Source organism: Ovis canadensis, chromosome 11, assembly GCF_042477335.2.
Source record: "Ovis canadensis isolate MfBH-ARS-UI-01 breed Bighorn chromosome 11, ARS-UI_OviCan_v2, whole genome shotgun sequence".
NCBI classification, from domain to species: Eukaryota; Metazoa; Chordata; class Mammalia; order Artiodactyla; family Bovidae; genus Ovis; species Ovis canadensis.
Window position 1 is genome coordinate 38,048,247 of NC_091255.1, and position 18,730 is coordinate 38,066,976.

At 48.3% G+C, this 18,730-nt stretch overlaps 1 long non-coding RNA gene across 1 annotated transcript; it reads right to left on the minus strand.

Moving 5' to 3' along the window:
* Positions 1-8,851: 8,851 nt before the first annotated feature.
* LOC138414979 (uncharacterized) lies at positions 8,852-10,827 on the minus strand. Its single transcript, XR_011247034.1, has 3 exons — positions 10,675-10,827; positions 10,049-10,299; positions 8,852-9,607 (listed from the first exon to the last, which is right to left on the minus strand). It is a non-coding gene; the product is annotated as an uncharacterized lncRNA (long non-coding RNA).
* Between the last annotated feature and the right edge of the window lie 7,903 nt (positions 10,828-18,730).

Consider the following 18,730-nt stretch of genomic DNA (forward strand, 5'->3'; position numbering starts at 1 on the left):
CCTAAGATAACTTCTTTTAATTGCTCTTGTAAAGTTCTTGTGAGGAAAGCTAAGTCAGCCTCCTGGGCTGACAGATGAAACCTTCTGAGAAGTTGGCTGCCCCCAGAGCCCCGGGCAGTGCTGAGGCATCCTTCCAAACAGGGGCCCAAACAGCTGAAGGGCTCCAGTTACCCAAGACGTGAGTGACATGGACACTTGGGCAGCTGGAGAAAAGGAAGGAGTGGGCAAGGGAGCTGCAGGAGGAAAGGTCAGAGGAGAAAGAAGGGCAGTGACAAGAGGGAGGGGGCAGTGAGGAGCAGGAAGGCAGGGCTGGCTGAGCCATGGCCGTCCATCAGTCTGGGGAGATCAAACTGCCCCTGGCCACACCCCTGCTGGACTCTGGGGACAGGGTGGTGCCCTGCTTTGAGCCTCAGAGTGTGATTGGTTATTTACCAACCCTGCTCACACCAGAAGGAGAAACCCCTCTGGCCTTCATCATTAAAGTCCCCTCATGGCAAACAACCACTGTAAACGAAGCTGGCCGTCCTGGAGCCATCAAGCGGAGTTTGTGCTGAACCTTTGATTCAGGATTTAAAGATGTTATTAAGTTTTTTCCAAACAGTGCGTTAAAGTGCACAGCCATTTAAATGTGTTTGTTTTACCCCAGTTCTGCTCTTTTGCACTTTCTGTATTTTTCTACGATGATTGTGGATGGCACTGACAGTGATAAAGATAAATGATTGCCATTATAAGCATTGAATTGGCTTGAAAAAATTCACAAAATAATTTGTAAAATTTTCTAGAGAAATCAAAATTTAACCTTGGTTGATGTGTGAGATGGAATTGAAACAAGGGCTGGGAGTTGCCAACTTTTTAAACTGTGTCTATATTGTTTGACCTGTTAAAACCAATGTGCATTAGTTTTATCATTTATTTTAAGGTAAACTCAAACATTTTTTTATTTTCGTCATTTGAAAAAAAAATTTGTTGAATGATATTTTCTTGGCTCTTTAGCAAATCCTTTCTGCCAATTTTGCATGTGTTGGACCACCTGACAAAAATTGAATTTGGTGTTTGTCCCCTATATGAGTCATAGAGGCCTTTCTGACAAGCAGATGTTCACTGTATGAATTCATATGTGTGCATTAATTCAGAGCCTCAATAGTTTCAATAACTTTATTTCAACTATGAAGTTTCAAGCTGACAGAATAGTCTGGAAAATAACAAATATTCCTCACCCACCATTTAGATTAACAAATGTTATTTTTCCATACTTGCTTCACATCCTTAAAAAATAATGATGAAATACTACAGTTATTTATCCTCTGCTTTCATCCCAGCAGCATCTGCTTCCCTGAAGTTGGTGTGTATCTTCCTCTCCAGTGTTTTACACTTCTATGTTATGTGTGTATCCTCAAACAATATGCACTATTATTTCATATTTTAAAAGTGGAAGTTGCTCAGTCATGTTTGACTCTTTGTGACCCTACGGACTGTAAGTGCATAGAATTCTCCAGGCCAGAATAATGGAGTGGGTAGCCGTTCCCTTCTCCAAGGGATCTTCCCAACCCAGGGATCAAACCCAAGTCTCTTCTCCAGGGGATCTTCTCAACCCAGGAATCGAGCCCAGGTCTCCCATATTGCAGGCAGATTCTTTATCAGCTGAGCCACCAAGGAAGCCCAGGAATACTGGAGTGGGTAACCTATCCCTTCTCCAGTGGATCTTCCCAACCCAGGAATCTAGCTGGGGTCTCCTGCATTGCAGGCAGATTCTTTACCAGCTGAACTACCAGGGAAACCCTATTTTAAAACTTAGCTCAAATATTTTGGTGAAAGTGAAAGTGAAGTCACTCAGTCGTGTCCAGCTCTTTGCGACCCCATGGACTGTAGCCTACCAGGCTCCTCCGTCCATGGAATTTTCCAGGCAAGAGTACTGGAGTGGGCTGCCATTTCCTTCTCCAGAGGATCTTCCCAACCCAGGAACTGAACCCAGGTCTCCTGCATTGCAGGCAGACGCTTTGCCATCTGAGCCACCAAGGCAGCCCTAATATTTTGGTGCTGCATACATAATTACTTTCTGCTGTTTTTCATCAACCTTTTTTTTTTTTTGAGATTTGTCCAAGTATATATATGTGTGTGTGTGTGTGTATATATATATATATATATATGTAGCTCTGGTTCATTCATTTTCATTGCTGAATAGCTATTCTATTGTATGACTCTATTGTAACTTATTTATCCATTCCCTTATTGATTCAAGACATCTCTGATTTTTCCCATTGTAAAAAATGCTGCATTGGACATCTTGTCTGTGTCTTCTTGTACACTTGAGTCAGAGTACATTCCTGGGTTGTCCAAGCAGTGGAACTGATAGGTCACTGAAACACCTTTCAAAATTTAAGAGGAAGAGAGAAATGTGCATGGTCTTAGGTTTTCTTCTGGAAGGTTGGTTTTAATAATAATTCTGGGTCATTTCATTTCATCTAAGGATAAATTCTTCACTTCCATTCTCTACTTCTTTCCCAAAGTTGAAAACTGAGAAACCTCTTAATCATAATTGAAACCTCATAATTGATAGATTATGAACAATCTGTCAACCAGAACTCAAAGAACTGGAAGTTCCCTGGTGGTCCAGTGGCTTTAGGACTCTGTGTTTTCACTGCCCAGGGCCCAGGTACAATCCCTGGTCAGGGAACTAAGATCCCACAAAGCCACATGGTCAAAAAAACAGAACTAACTCACCCTGAAGCTGAAGTGGAGACTGGCCAATAAGTTACTTTTTCTTTTTTTTCTTTCCAAATATTGCACAGCAATTTGAAACATTAAGACGCCAAGATCAATGAGCTTATTCAAAGAAGAAAATAGGTTTTGGTAACTAGGATGATGGATTTAGAATCCCAAATGGTTCTGAACCAGGCTGAAGGACAGCCCTATGCTGTTCCCTGATGGAGGTCCCATAATGGTATTTTCCCCTCCTTCTAGATCAATTTCAGCATGTTGGCATCAGCAGATTCTGGGTGATGGATAGGCAGCTTCATTTTAATAGCCTGTTGGCTCCAAGTGACCTATGGCCTTTTCAGAGAAGGGAAGATAAACTCTGCTGTCGCCGCCCTGTTCCTGCCTCACGCCAACCCTGGGATCCATCACGCCTCTCAGTCTGAGTGCCCCCAAAGCTTATAGGCCTCTGACAGACCAGCAGCTGCCTGGTACCTGCGCTCCCCTGAGCTTTCAGCCCCTCCCCGTGGAAGCAGCAGCCCTGAAGGTGTGCAGCACCTGTTCCCAACCTTCCCGAGACTTCTCAGTGCTTGCAGGCACCTCAGCCCACCCGTCCCAAGAGTGCTCCAGGCACTAGCTGTGACGCAGCGTGGCCTCTGGTGGCCTAGGGCTAAATCTGTTGCATTTTAATAGTTACTAATTTCCAGGCATACTTCACAAATTTTATTGCTGAGGACAAGGCTAAAAGGCTAAAAGAAGCATTTAAGTTTAAAAAAAAAACAGTTTTAAAGAAAAATATTAAGTACATAAAAGTGTGTGTGTCTGTGACAAACGCTTTGAAGAGCACGTGCAGGTAACTAGATTTAGGAAACATTGCCTGAGCCAAAGCAGTCTGGGGTAGGGACTCCAAGTCGCTGGATTTCCACGCACATCACCCTCATGTGCGGGTTGGTTTGGGCCTGTCACTTTGATTCTCTGTTTGCTGCTGCTGCTGCTAAGTTGCTTCAGTCGTGTTGGACTCTGTGTGACCCCATAGACGGCAGCCCACCAGGCTCCCCCGTCCCTGGGATTCTCCAGGCAAGCACACTGGAGTGGGTTGCCATTTCCTTCTCCAATGCATGAAAGTGAAAAGTGAAAGTGACTCAGTCATGAGTCGTTCAGTCATCCCCAACTCTTAGCGACCCCATGGACTGTAGCCATTTTCCGGGCAAGAGTACTGGAAGGGGGGTTGCCATTACCTTCTCCGGATTCTCTGTTTACCAGTGTGGAAAATATGGGGGTTGGACTAATCAGTGATTCTTAGCCCCATCTTTACTTTTGAATCTCCTGGGCAGTGTTTGAGTACTGATCGGCCCATCTTCTCCAGACCCATTCAGTTAACATCTCTAGCTCAGTGTTGTTTAGAAGCTTCTCGAGGTAGTTATAGGCAGGCGAGGTTGAGACTCACTAGACACAACAACGTCTGAGGTTCCTCCCAGGTCTAAGGTTAATTGATTTTCTGATCCCACCGTCAGAAAATGAATGCGAAGTAAGTGCCAACGCAGCGACAGCAGAGGGGGCTCATTGTCCCCTCGGGCTCAGCGTCCCCTCGGGCTCAGCCGCTCAGGTGTAATATTTAGCCGCTGCCCAGGCCTGGGGCGACACTGAAGGCAGGGACCACGTCCTTTCTCTTGGTTTCACCAGTTCCTGTGACCGCAGTTGATGTGGAGTGGTTGATAGATATTGGATGAAAGAATGATAAATTGAAGTTCAGGAACCTGAGTTTATCGGGGCATCTAGGATTAATGATGTGATCAGAGACGAGTGGACAAATACACAGGAGAGGGTTTTTTTGTACCATGATTCCAGTTTATCAGTTTTTCAAGGGATCTCTCCTGGGTCCAAGAAGTGGAGCCAGTCTTTGTCCCCGTGTGGTCTCTTCCTGGTGAATGGGATCAGGATGCTTAGTGACCACACAGGAAAGGTGGACCTTCTGTGTGTGCTGTGTCCGTACGGTTCTGGTGATCCCATAACCTGGCTTCCATTTCTTTAAGGCTGTTTTTACGTAAAGGGTCAAAAATCGACCATCCAGAATCAGAGTGCCCGTTGGACTTCCTGGTGACATGATGATAGATTTTCCTCCTCCAGTTTCCCCTTGTGAATATTCACACAGACCCTCACCCCGCCATTTACACTTGCTACCACACCACCTCCTGAGTGTCGGGTTGTTTTGGGTTGAGTTGGGCTGCTTGCTCACGGCATACTTGTGACAGGCGCTTTAATCTCTGCAGTAAGTCGCTCAGATCACCCTGCAAGACGGGTTACTTCTGGAAAGCCATCCTGGAGACAGCTAATCCTGTCCTTCTTGCAGGCTTGACTTATGGGGATGGCATCTGCTGATCTCGCTTTCTGAGAGCAGTCTTATTTTGAGTGCTGCAGAGCTTCGTCCACCTTCTACAATTACTGTGACTAAAAATACTTCAGAGGGTGAAGAATCTTCAAGGGGACTTTGCAAGCTGGCCTGTCCTCCTTGTATCTTGATGCCATATTTCAAGGCAGTATCCTTGTTGCTGTGCTAAGCTGCATATTACCTGCTAGACCAATATTTCAGGTGATGGTTGATTGTAGGCCAGCCTTTATGCTGACCTTTCTGATCTTTTTGCCTTTTCCCTACAAACGTACCCAAGACTCATGTTGCTGTTATTCTCCTGAACGCAGTACAGCCACTGTTTTGACTCAATGTGCAGAATTAGCCACCTTCCCTGTGCCTCATGCCAAGGCTTCATTTTCTCACATAGACGTGAGCATCCATCCATGTGTGTCAGCCACGATAACCCTTCAGGCCCCCTCCCTCTTCCACCACCAAGAGTATAATTTGGAAGATTCCAGAGAAACCTAAGACCAGAAAAACAGAGATGTATTTGTGTTGCACAAGCGCTATAATTTTCTAGGGAAAATTATGAAACATGCTGGTACAAGTCCAAACTGAACTCTGGGTGCTCCACATCCCTGTTTGACATTGATTATGTTACTGAATGGAACTTGAATCTGCTCTCCCAATGTGTAGCAAAGCCAATCCACTGATACCAGTTTGTGCTGAAGAAAAGTACAGGCAGCCAAGCAAGGAGAATGGGCAGCTCATGCTCAAGAGATCTGAACTCCCTGATGGCTTTCAGGGGAGAGTTTTTAAAGACAGGGTGAGGGAGAGTGTCGTGGGTGTGTGCTCAGCTTCTCCATAATCCCCTGATTGGTTGATGATGAGGTAACAGAAAGGTGATTTGGGAATCTCAGTTTTCTGGTTCCAGCTGGTCTGGGGTCTGTATGCTGGTGGTCAGCATATAGCTAACTTCTACCTGGTGGGGTTTTAGTATCTGCAGAACAACTCAAGGATACAGCTCAAGGTATTATCTACAGCTCTTGAGGAGCAACTGAAGGTCCTTGCCTTTGTTTAATAACTAAACTAGTATTAATTTTGTCCTGTTTGACTGCTCTCCTTTGTTTCTGCATTTTCTCACTTCTCTGATTAAATTTCTTCTTTGGAACTTGGAGAAGGTCTGGGAGGCTAAAGCTTTTCTATAGTCAAGAGGTAGAGGACACAGAGGAGTCTCTCCTGGGGAAGGCGTTACAGGTCTTGCTTGGTTTCAATTTGATGAGCTTTGTGAGTGTCACTCAGAGCCCCTCACATGCCAGTCAGTTGCCAGTCCTGGATTTCAGGTGTATATTTGTCAGACTCCACCACCTGCTGCCCCTGATTTTCAGCGTGATAAATAAAAGCAAGAGCTTCCACCATATAAAAATGGAGGAGTGACTTTGAGGACTTGCTCTTATGTTAAGGAAATTCTTTCTTAAACTTAATTTCTGTGTTTCATCCTGTACTTGTGGTCTAATTGCACCATAGGGAGTGGGTGTGTCTGTAGGTTCTTGCATGTGATTAAAACATTTAAAGGACATACAAAAAAGTGGAGACAGTGATTACTTTAGGGAAGAATGCTGATGAACTGAGTGGGGTGGGACGAGACATTATATTTTTTACTTTACTTTTAACTTTTGGTACTGCTTTAGACTTCTTCATTCATTAAATAAGACATTATATCTGAGATTATATGATCTTCCGAGTCCCTTCTCTACACGTGCGCTCAGTCACGTCCAACTCTTTGCAACCCCTTAGGCTGTAGCCCGCCAGGCTCCTCTGTCCTTGGGACTTCCCAGGCAAGCATACTGGAGTGGGTTGCTATTTCCTACTCCAAGGAATTTTCCCAACCCAGAGGTTGAATTCGTGTCTCCTACGTTAGCAGGTGGCTTCTTTACCACTGAGCCACCTGAGGAGCAGTCCCTTCTCGAAGAGTTTGTAATTCTCTGGCATGAGGGTTTATTTTGTACTTTCTTTCTACAGTCTCTTTACTGAATTCAATTAGGTTGGTTATATAGAAACACCCCACTTTTCCAGCATTACCTGAAAATGAAATTTTCCACACTATGAATTCTCCAGGTTAAGGATTCTAATTCCTTTATATTGTTGAAGTTTGGAGTAATTACTAATGGAATACTTATAAGTTGTGTTACATACCTTCCTACCCTCTTTTTATACAGCTTTATTGAGAAACAGTTCACCTACCATAACATTCGCCTATTGAAATTTGAGTGGTATTCAGCATATTCACAGAGATGGGCAACCATCACCACAGTCTAATGTTAGGGCATTTCAACACCCTGCAAAGAAACTCCATACCCAGTAAGCTGTCAGCCCTAATTGTAGTTCTGTCTCTATGGACTGGCCTATTCTAGACATTTCACATAAATGGAATCATATAATATGTGGTCCTTTGTTTCTATCCTCTTAAACAGATCAGAGTGAACAGTGTTTTACCTTTTTCTGATAAATTTGGCTTGCTGTTGTTGTCAGTATGCTTATGATGACTTCAAGAAATACCAAGGCAGCGAGGCCGTTTGCCTTTGCATTCCCTGGTCCATTAAGATGTACATAACCCTCTCTGTTGCCCAGGTCATCAAATGACTTCAGTGCCTTGTCCCATGACTTTTAACTCTTGTTTTAACCATCATTTCTTTTCTGACTCCCCCAGTTTTGCAAATTTGGACCAATAGTACCTAAATTAGATCAGACCCAAAGTCTCATGCCTTCTCTTGACCCAGGCTCATAATATAACTGAAATGCAAACCTCTTTGGTATCTCTCCTTCTCCTGGAGTGATTAAATGAGCCGACATCTTCTTCCTTTTATTGCTATCTTGAGCATCCTGTATCATCCTGCCAGCTAAATTCCACTTTAGCAATAAATCCCCCACAAGTATTTTATGATCTCTCTGGTTTAAGTGGTGTTAAACCCTTTGATTCCTTGTATCCTTCCTCTCCCCTTTCTTAAAATAGTCTGTAGCCCTATGTCGAGGACTTTCTCCACTTGCCTTTCTTTCAGTTCAGTTCAGCCGCTCAGTCGTGTCTGACTCTTTGCGACCCCATGAATTGCAGCACGCCAAAATTGCCTAATTGTAAAGGAACAGTTTCTCTTAAGACCATGCATGAGCGTAACAGTCCTGAATGCAAACCTCCAGGCAGGGTGGGGGAGGGCAACCCCTAAGTCAGTGTGGCACACGTCTGCCAAGTCCAAGGGCATCTGAGTGTTTACAGGGAGAGAGGATACTTGACTGTCCTGGGCAGTAGCATCTCTGTAAGTATCTTCTTTGTCTTTCGGTGCACATGGCGTGAAGAGGGCGAGTTTACTCTGGGGCACTGTTTCCAGTTTGGGTCAGACTCTTCCAGGGTTGCTGAAGGTCTGAGTCAGAATGGCAGGGAGGGAGTTGTCACCATTCTGAATTTGGTCAGAGGAGCGTGAGAGGGTCGGACCAGGAGTATGTCACAGGAATTTGGAGTTTCGTGGCTTCATACGCTCGTTGTCAGGATAAGCCCAGAAGTTTGAAAGGGCAGCCTTGCCAGGAGCAGTTCTAAGACATGGTGAATCTGGAGACCCGAGAAAATTGAGTCTGTGTCAGAGAAACCAAGCCTTCACTGGGCCTGATGTGGGCAGGGAAAGGAAGACAAGAGAGCCTGGCCTAGAGCAGACCCAGGAAGTACCTGCCCAGTGACTGAACCACAGGTGCTGAGTCTGGGCAGCTGGTGGCAACTTTCTGACGTGAGATGCTGAGGAAAATGTTCAGGCTTGGCTCTGTGGGAAAAGCTTTAATTAGGACTGACCTGCGAGGGTACAGATGAGCAAATAGAAGCAAAGGTGCGTGTGGGAGTCCTGCTGTGGGAAGTGAGAAAAGAAGCTGGACTTGAAATCACTTAAGGGGCTCTGAATTGCGGGTGGGCACCAGAGAACAGTCTGGGTGCATCCAGCTCTGGACAATCTGATAGCAGGGGAGCCTGCTGACCTCAGGCCTGGGCAAGGGACACCCTGGCTCAGCCTGAGATTAGCAGAATCCAGGCAGCCCCGCAGCACCGTGCTCAGTGGGTTCACATTTGGTGGACCAGGAAGCAGTCCTCCTTAAGTGGCCCAGCACTGCACCCTGGTGGTACACCCCATCAAACGCACACTGACTTAAAAGGATCCCTTCAGGAGCCTCCTTTATTTACAATTGAGTGGATGCTCTCAGCATTTGAGCTTTGAGACTAATTATGCTAACCTACATGGGCCCAATCCTGCTGTGATATGAGAAGAATAATCAGGAAAAACAATGTACTTTGTGCCTCTGTTGCCACCAACTGTCTAATCCAATTAGCCCTAAGAAATTCCCACTTAGTAGACGTTTGAGCGTGCATGCTGTCGTATCCAACTCTTTGCGACCCCATGGAGTGGCCCACCAGGCTCCTCTGTCCATGGGATGCCATCCACTTCTCCAGGGGATCTTCCCGATCCAGGGATTGAACTCGTGTCTCCTGCATCTCCTGCACTGGTAGGCAGTTCTTTACCACTGAGCCACCTGGAAGAGTAAATGTTTAATATGTGTTCACAGGCATTGTGCTAGACCCTTTACAGGCATCAAACTAACTTGTAATTGCTAGGAGAGGTGCTCTAATTATTCACATGTGACAGATGCGTGAGCTGGTACTAAAAGAGAGGTCTCATTCTTGCTGCAAAGGGGTGACTTTCAGTTCTGAGTGCCACCAACCTGTTAGCAACAGAACGCCCCCCTCCCCGCCCCACCCTTAACAGTGGGAGAGTGGAGAATGGAATGGGTGAGGGCACTTCTGTTTTATGTTTGATCAACATATTTTTATGATGAATATGTGTTATTTTTCTATATATTTTAAAATTAGGCTAAATTCTGGGTGTCACATGATGAAGGGATGTGGCCGGTCTAGCATATTCAGATGAGGACAGCCAGGAAGGAGGGGGAGGAAAAGGAACCATGCTCTTTCACCCTGAGAGGCAGGGATCCAGATGAGTTTGGTAGCTGAAGAGTTGGGTGGGGGTAGTTTATTCTGTGTCAATCTCCGGAGTGCAGACCCGGGGCCAGGGGAGCAAGGCATTCTCAAGGCAGGGTCCAGCCGCATGTCAAAGCATGTTGCTAGCCAGAAAGGACTGCCGCATGGGTGAAAATGGTGGCTTGTGGAGATGAGACATCTCTGGAAGATGTTGACTGGAGGCCACTGGGGAGTTTATACAGGAGACCTGTTGGTTGGGCAGGGGGAGACTCGTTAGATGGTGGGCCCTCAGTTCCAAAGCCTCTGCTGTCTGTCTGTCCCCTCCACCTGCCCTCTCCCCACTGGGCAGGAGTGTGCGTTTTCACCTGTAGATGGCAGCCTTGGCCATCTACAGTAGGGGCCCAGCCTGCTCCATGCAGGGGTTCTTACCTTTGGCCCTGTATCTTTTCAAAGAGAAGGGGACGACAGAGGATGAGATGGCTGGATGGCATCACTGACTCGATGGACATGACTTTGAGTAAGCCCCGGGAGTTGGTGATGGGCAGGGAAGCCTGGCATGCTGCAGTCCATGGGATTGCAAAGCATCTGACACCACTGAGCAACTGAACTGAACTGAACTCACCTGAGAGGGTTTACGAACTCCTGACGCCTGGACAGTGAGAGGTGGGAGGCGGGGAGGACTGTACCCCAGAGTGTGATGAAGCTGGTCTCGGGTGAGGCCTGGGCAGTCGTAGAGCTCCCTGGTGGTTCTAGGGGGAGTGACTGCACTGTGACCCTGTCATAGGAAACTGGGAGCATCAGGAGAGGAGTCACAAAAAGTTGGGAAGAATGCAAGCTCATTAGAAGAGAGAGAAGACTCCCCAGAAACAGGTGGAGAGGAGACAGGAGCCCACAGGGCGCCCAGGAGGGAGCAGCAGGCATCGCATTCCCTCAGGAAGTGAGTCCGGTCAGGCCGCGCAGGGGACAGGGAATCTTCTCAAAGCCTCCGGGGGACAGGACCGGGGAGGTTAGCCTGGCCTTCTGTAGCAGGGGCTTTGGCTTCTGGCCAAGTGGCAGCATTGCTGGGACTCAGGCCTCTTTGGGGGCCTGGCAGAAGTGGATCTGCAGGGAGGTTGAGGGTTTCCTGAGACGGAGATTAGCCTGAGGGGAATTGGGCTCCTGCTGTGATGGTGACCGACCCAAGCGCCTGCCCTCAGCTCTGCTCCAGCCCAGCGCTGGCATCCACAGAGAAGGGGCCCTCCGTCCATCACAGCACACACAGCTCTTTCTATAGCGCCTGGGACACTGGGGAAAACCACGCTGCCCTGGTCAGGGTGGGGCGAGGGTGAGGCAAGTCCATGTCAAACTTAAGGAGGCAACGAAAGACTCAATCGTTAGTAAGACTGGTGAGATTTGACCAGTATTGTCAGAATCAGAGTTGATGCAAAAGAGTGCATGGTGGACAGAATATCAAGATTTTGAATTAAGATGGGATGGGATTAGTGGGTTTTCCTTTTGCCCTAATTCCAGTGTGGCACAGCTCTGCTCTGGACTCTCCACCAAAGCACAGGCAAAGGGCAGAGGGGTATCTTCTCCCACTTTCCACCTGCACTTTGCCTGAGTCACCCATCAGCTCTGGCACCTAGAGAACTTCAGGTCTTTGGTCCTGCTGGGGACTGTGGCGGCGGGCAGAGCAGTGGGGCCACCTAGCGGGAGCCTCAGGCAGAGCACCAGAGGGCTTGTTACGCATGTGGAAGATGTGGCTTGTAGACTTGTGGCAGTGGAACAGGGGGCAGCCAGGGGCTTGGGAACAGATGGACTAGGGGGTGTTGAGCAGTGTTGCTGAGATGCTGTTAGTTCTTAGGGTACGCTTCCCTGGTGGCTCAGCTGGTAAAGAATCCACCTGCAATGCGGGAGACCTGGGTTTGATCCCTGGGTTGGGAAGATCCTCTGGAGAAGGGAAAAGATACCCACTCTAGTATTCAGGCCTGGAGAATTCCATGGACTGTATAGTCCACAGGGTCACGAAGAGTCGGACACTGCTAAGCGACTTTCACTTCACTTGGCCTCTAGGGCAGTGTGCTCCCATCACACAGTACCAGGAATCTGGATCATTAGAATCAACAGGGGAGGCCTAGATGTAGCTCCCCGAGCCCCAGCTCAGTTAGGAAGCTTGTGATTGCTCCAATGCCTTGTTTTCCAGGTAAGGACTCAAAACCTCGAGAGTGAGCAGCCCATGATGGTGAAAGAAACTGGAAGCCAGCTTAAGCCTGGAATTTGAATTTTCTTACTCCTGGTTCTCATCCTAGTTCTTCTAGTGGCTAAACTCTCTGTGTTTGAAATGGAAAGATACTGAGGCAGGAACTTTGATTCAAATTTAAGGAAGACAGTAAGTCCCAGCTCCTTAGGGAGAGTGGAAGGAATAAAAACGTGTCCCTGGAAATGTGCGGTAAGTCTTAGGTTGTGACTGCTGGTGGGTGCAGAGGACCAAGGGGGCCTGAGATATGTTTGGATTTCAACGCTTGGAGGTGGGCTTGTGGGAGGTGGCCAGGCAGGAGGAGCATGTCTGTGGGCATTTGGGGCACAGAGCTGTTGTGGCAGGGGTGTGTGCTCAGCTGGAGGCAGAGGGGACTGTTGATGGCGTCTGAGCAGGGCAGTGACGGATCAGAGTCGTGTTTCAAATAAGGTGACTCGGGAGGATGAAGCCGTCTCGGGTAATTTGCGTGGACTTGGCTGTGATTTTGGTTGCCTTGAACTCAATCCTCTTTTGGCCAGATAGCCTGAGTGGACCTCAGAGCCCACATCCTCACATTACCAGCCTTCAGAGCCCAGGAGGGGTTTCTGTACAACCATGAAAGGTGGGAGGAAACCTGTCAAAATTGCCTCATCCTTTCACTGTGATGATTAATATTCAAACTGTCTTTTTATCTCAGGAGCCCAGGATGATTTAAAACATGGAACTGCTGTTAATATTTCCTTATGGAGATGGCTCGAGCCGCAGAAAAAAACAAGCCTGTGTTCATTGTCAAGCCCATATTTCAGACAGTGAAACAAAGGCAGTAGCACACTGCTCAGGATTACAAGGCAGAACAGGTTGAGCAGGTGTGAGCCGAGCGTCAGCTCCCAGCCACTCAGGCAGGGGCAACGGTCCTGGGATCAGAGTTGGGAATTTAAATCCCTGCCTGTGGAGCTGTCTGGGGTTCCTCGTGGCCGACAGGACTGATTCTAGGCTTGGGCGCAACCCATTGGTGCTGCCGCTCTGACCCTCCCCAGGAGGAAGGGGGAGAAGAGGCTGGAGACGCTATTTACGGCTCCCTGCGATTGCATCAGGACCAGCTGACCCTTTGGGGCCTGGCCCCTGTCCGGCTGGGTCCCCAGGACCATGGGCTGCTCGCTGTTGGCCGTGGGAGGTTGATTCTGGCCACATTACACTCAGTGTGTGTCTATGGGCCACTCATGACACTACACCCAGGACCTTCTGTGGTCTGGATTCACTGTAGGACTGACGGCAAGTCACTGAAACTGAGAAAACTCATGTCCTTTAGTCTACTTCCAAAAGGGCCCACCCCACCTTTGCTGGCTCGTGGGCTGGTATAGAAATGACCTGCGAGTGCCCTTGAGAAAGAGCCACCGCAGGCATGCTCCCCTCATCACCATGCTGGGCTCCCAAGTGTGAGCAGCGGGGCGGGTGGTGGGAAGGGGCCAACTTGTCTCTGCCTCGCGGACTTTACTCAGTGGGCGTCTCAAGCAAGCCTGGGAGTGGAAGGGAGACAGGCCTGTAGGCCCCTCGGGAGACAGAAGGAAGAGAAGTTAGGTTTCTAGCCTAGGACCCTTATGCGAAAGGCTGACTCCGGCCCCTGGGCCTGAGGCCAGAAAGCCCCCAAAATAAACGCCCCTATAAATGCCTTGCTCCCAGTCTCTACACCTGTTGCCAAGGGGACAGAGACCCCAGGCCCAAAATAGGCACAGCTGCCGTGGCTGCTAATCCTGCCCCGAGCTGAGGCTGCGCCATATTTGGGAATGTTTGTTCCTCCACCGGCCGGCCCTCCCCACTCAGCCCCGGGAGCTCAGAGCAAGGGGTCTCTCTACATGGTCCCGATCTGGCTTTCTTAGAGACTTCTGTCTGCCCGTTTCCTGTTCCTGGGAATGGAGTAGGCAGTGGGTAAACACAGGTGGATGAGTCGGTGTGAGACTGCAGACCTGAGATGGCAGCAGCGTTGGAACCTGGGGAGGTGCTGCCTCTGCCCCAGACGGTCTTCACACCTCACCCCCCACCCCACCCCCCGCCGCACCCCCTCCCAGGGCCTCCTCGCTGTTGCTTGACTCTCTGCCCAGGCTTCTGAGCCAGTGTGAACTGCAAACAGCCGTGCCCACACCCACTGTTTTGGGAAGCCAAGAAATTCATTTGCATGGTTAGGATTGTTGACAGATTTGTAAATAACAGCTTCTGGGTTATTATTATGTCTTTACTAGTGATAGGAGAGGCAGAAAGTCAGAAGAACCAGTCCTCCCCAGGGGTACACCGAGTCCCCCGTCTCCCCCTCTTACCAGGAGTTGAGTTCAGCCCGCACGTGGAGCGCCTGCTGTGTGCAGAGCACTGTGCTTGCCGCTAAAGGGACTGCCTCTCTTTTGGTTTCTGACTATGGAACGTGTCACCCTGTCACCTTCCTCGGTTCCCCGCAGCCTCTGTGGTTTGCTTTGTTTCCATCATCTTTGAGTACTCCTATTTCCTTGACTGTTCTTGAGGCTCCGACTCATTTCCTCTGTGTCTCTGGGTAACCCTCTGCTGCTGACAATGGTCCATTTCCTTTACCTGAGCTGCCCCTTCTCTCTGCAGGCTGGCGTCAGGGGTCTTGATGAAGGCAGCCTGAGGGCGTCTAGCACCCACTCCCCTGCTCCTCCTTGGGGCTCTGAGGACCACCTCTTATTTGATAAAACATGGAGAAGGCCCCCAGATGCCCAGGCTTCTTGCTCCTCACTGCCGTGGAAAGCATGACACATCTTAGCTAAAAATAATCGGTACCATCCTGGGTCCCGGCTGCTGCCACCGTGGGCTTGAGGGCCTCCGGAACGTCTAGGCCTTGCTCAGGGTAACCGGACCGTGGCTGGGCCCCAGCAAGCAGCCTGGGGACAGGTCAGCCTCAGCTGTTTTTAGCAGTGGGATTATTGGGAGGGGTAGAAATAGACCTCCACCTTCTGGGAGGCTTCCTCTGCCCACATTCCCAGGCACACTTTGCTTTATTAAAGCTCTCAGCTGTCGCGGGGACCAGGCATGGGGGAGGCGGGGGGAGGCGGCCTTCTCCAGCAGGAGGAGAAGGAGGCTGCAGAGTGCAGCCAATTGTCCCCCTTCCCCTCCCATCCCCGCCATGAGGACATGTGGCTCTTATTAGAAGCCGAGTCCCTTACACGTTGTGAGGAAGGGGGCCCCCTGACCATCATAAATCAGGATCTCCTCATTTCCAAATAAAGCAGTCTGCCATCCTAGCCCACAGTCCCTTTAGAGTTGACAGATGTATTTTTTAAATCCTGTGTTGATCATGTATTTCTTGTGTAATTAAAAAATTATAAAAGGTAATAAAAAATAGAAATCTACTGCCAAGAGATTTGGCTCAGTAAAGACTTCAGAATGTTTTCTGGATAGTGTAAGAATTACAGGGGGAGAATTAATAAATTCTATGTTCAAGTACCAGGAAAAAAAACAATAAAAGGTGAGACTATCTATACAAAGGAACAGTAACTTGAAATGGCTCTGAATCTGAAGGTGGTGGGATTCCACCCAGAGAACTAAGGGTGAGGGTCCCCCCTTCAGGCTATTTTGCCACTCTGCTTTGGAGCTCACATGCAAAAGGACCGGGCGATATTGCAGATGAGCTAAAGGTCACCAAGTTCCTAGTGACCTGGCCTGTCTGAGGGGAGACTCTCTTAAGACAGAGTGGGCCGGGCTGATGGGACAAGAAGGGTCTGAGTGGAGGCCTGGAGGAACTTAACAGAAATGGTAACAGTCAAAAGGAAAAAACGTGTGCGCCGTGGGTTTATCTGTCTAGTTCTGACGGACTCTCATCAACAGAAAATGAACGTTACCATTTTGTTGTTGTTTGTTGCTCAGTCGTGTCCAGCTCTTTGTGACCCCATGGACTGCTGCCCACCAGGCTTCCCTGTCCTTCATCATCTCCCAGAGTTTGCTCAAACCCAAGCCCACCTCCTCAAGGTACTTGTCACGTCTGTTTCCCAGCTGCTCAGGGAGGCAGTGTTTTGTAGTGCAGAGGAGTTTGGGCGCTAGGGAGAATCCCAGTTCTAGAGGCCAGTGTGACCTTGAGCTCATTGCTCTGTGGTTCCGTTTCTTCCTCTGTGAAGCAAGGGTGACAGCTGAGATTGTCATCACTGGGTAAACAGTGCTGAGAGCCGGGGACAGAGTTCAGGGGACAGGCTCGAGTCTACCCTCCCCTTCTCTGCTCCCAGACTCGACTCCCCTTGCTCCCATGCGGGGCACGGCTGGGGCTTATTTGGAATGAGGTTCTTGCTTTCCTTTCTCTCTGCAGTAATAGGGCTTATATTTTCTATAGTCATGGGCATCCTTTGCTTCATGGAATAAACGAACACTGGCACAGTTGTTCACAATATTAACAGAAAATGAATGTTACCATTTTGTTGTTGTTCGTTGCTCAGTCGTGTCCTACTCTTTGTGACCCCATGGACTGCTGCCCTCCAGGCTTCCCCGTCCTTCATCATCTCCGGGAGTTTGCTCAGACTCATGTCCATTGAGTCAGTGATGCCATCCAACCATCTCATCCTCTGTCATCCCCTTCTCCTTCTGCCTTCAATCTTTACCAACATCAGGGTCTTTTCTAATGAGTCAGCTGTTTGCATCAAGTGGCCAGTGTATTGGAGCTTCAGCTTCAGCATCAGTCCTTCCAATGAATATTCAGGACTGATTTCCTTCAGGATTGATTGGTTGTATCTCCTTGCCATCCAAGGGACTCTGAAGAGTCTTCTCCAATACCATGGTTAAAAAGCATCAATTCTTCAGTGCTCAGTTTTCTTTATGGTCCAACTCTCACATCCATACATGACTACTGGAACAACCACAGCTTTGACTATATGGGCCTTTGTTGGCAAAGTAAAGTCCCTCACCAAATCAGAGCCTAATTGGAAAGTTATGGATTGCTTCCACAACTCACCTGCTCACCTTCTTCAAGTGAAATGTTGTGCTTTGTCAGTGTGTGGGTGTGGCAGGTCCTACAGCCTCAGGGGTTTTCAGCTTTATGGCCCCTGTCTACATAAAATGCATCAGGTATCTCATCAATTCTTTGCTTAAAATTCTATAAATTGAGTTCACTTCGAAGGTGGTCTTGCTTGCCCGCCTGCCTCTTTTTTCTTTCTTCCTTTTTTATTTGCATTTTATTATGTATTTTTAAAAGATAAGGACTATTTTAGAAAACATTATCATAGTATCACCTTGAAAATGAACAATAATCCCATATCATCATCAAATATCTAGTCATTATTCACATTTTACCCAATGGGATATACATGTGTATCCTAACAAGGTCCAAGCCGAGCAGTTGGTGGATAGGGCTGAGTCTCATTTAATCTAGAATTCCTCCTTCCATTTCTTTCACGGATTTTTTCCCTTGTGATTCATTTATTGAAAAAACTAGATGTTGTGTTCAGTTGCGTTCCCCATGTCCTGGAGTTTATTGGTTCTCTCTTGGGTCTGTTTCTGCTTTCCTGTAAGTTGGTGGATATAATTAGGGTCTGGATCAGACCCCAGTGTGATTGCTGGATGGGGATTTTTCCTGGGCAGTGATGTATATACTTCTTTCTGCAGGCATGTCATGTCTTGTTGTCTTATTTTTGGAATACTAGTAGCCATAATTCATCAGGGGTTCATAATTTGTATAAAAATGGTGACGTGCCAGACCTTTCCTTCCTTCTTCATCTGCCAGTTTGAACACCTCTGTAGCAAGCTTTGTCTGCTTCTTCCATCCCCCACTTTCCCCGGAAGGTGGCCTATAGCCATCAGTGTGCAGCAGAGAGGCTCTGGGCAAACGCAACCCTTGGCCCAGCCTCAGGCCAGGCCTGGCCCAGCCTTGGTCTCACTGCTGGGATTCCTTTCATCAGTAGACCCCCCAGGAGGACACAGTACGTTCTAGTCACAGCGTTGCCGGAAAGGGGGAAAGCACGACAGAGAGATGTGGTCTTTAAGGTAAAATGATCTGAAATCACTGACAGGCCACAGTGGCCCTCTTTCTGTGGATGACAAATCTCAGAAGGCGCTGAGCTCTCCTGATGCTCTAACTCCTCCTAAGTCTGGGTCATCTAATCCCCCAGAATCAGATAAAGGAGGGCACTTGGCAATATTTCTGATAATGACGAACAAATAATTCCAAGTTTGACGATTCTGTTTCTGTAGCAGGGCGCCCAGGTAGTATTCTGACTTCCTACTGTATTTTCTCATAAAGACAGGCTTACCCTGGGTAGGGCTGGGATTTTCTGCTGTGCGGCTTTGAAATCATGTACACTGAGCCGAGAACTCAGTGGCAGATGTCGCCCGAGCTCTTGGGGGACTGGCGCTATTTCACTCAGTTATGTATTCCCAGTAGTTAGCGCAGCGCTCACGTGGAGTGCTGCCTAACAAACTTTTCCTGTACTCCAGGGCAGTTCCCTGAGAGGGTGTAGGGGGACTCTAGCCCCTGCCT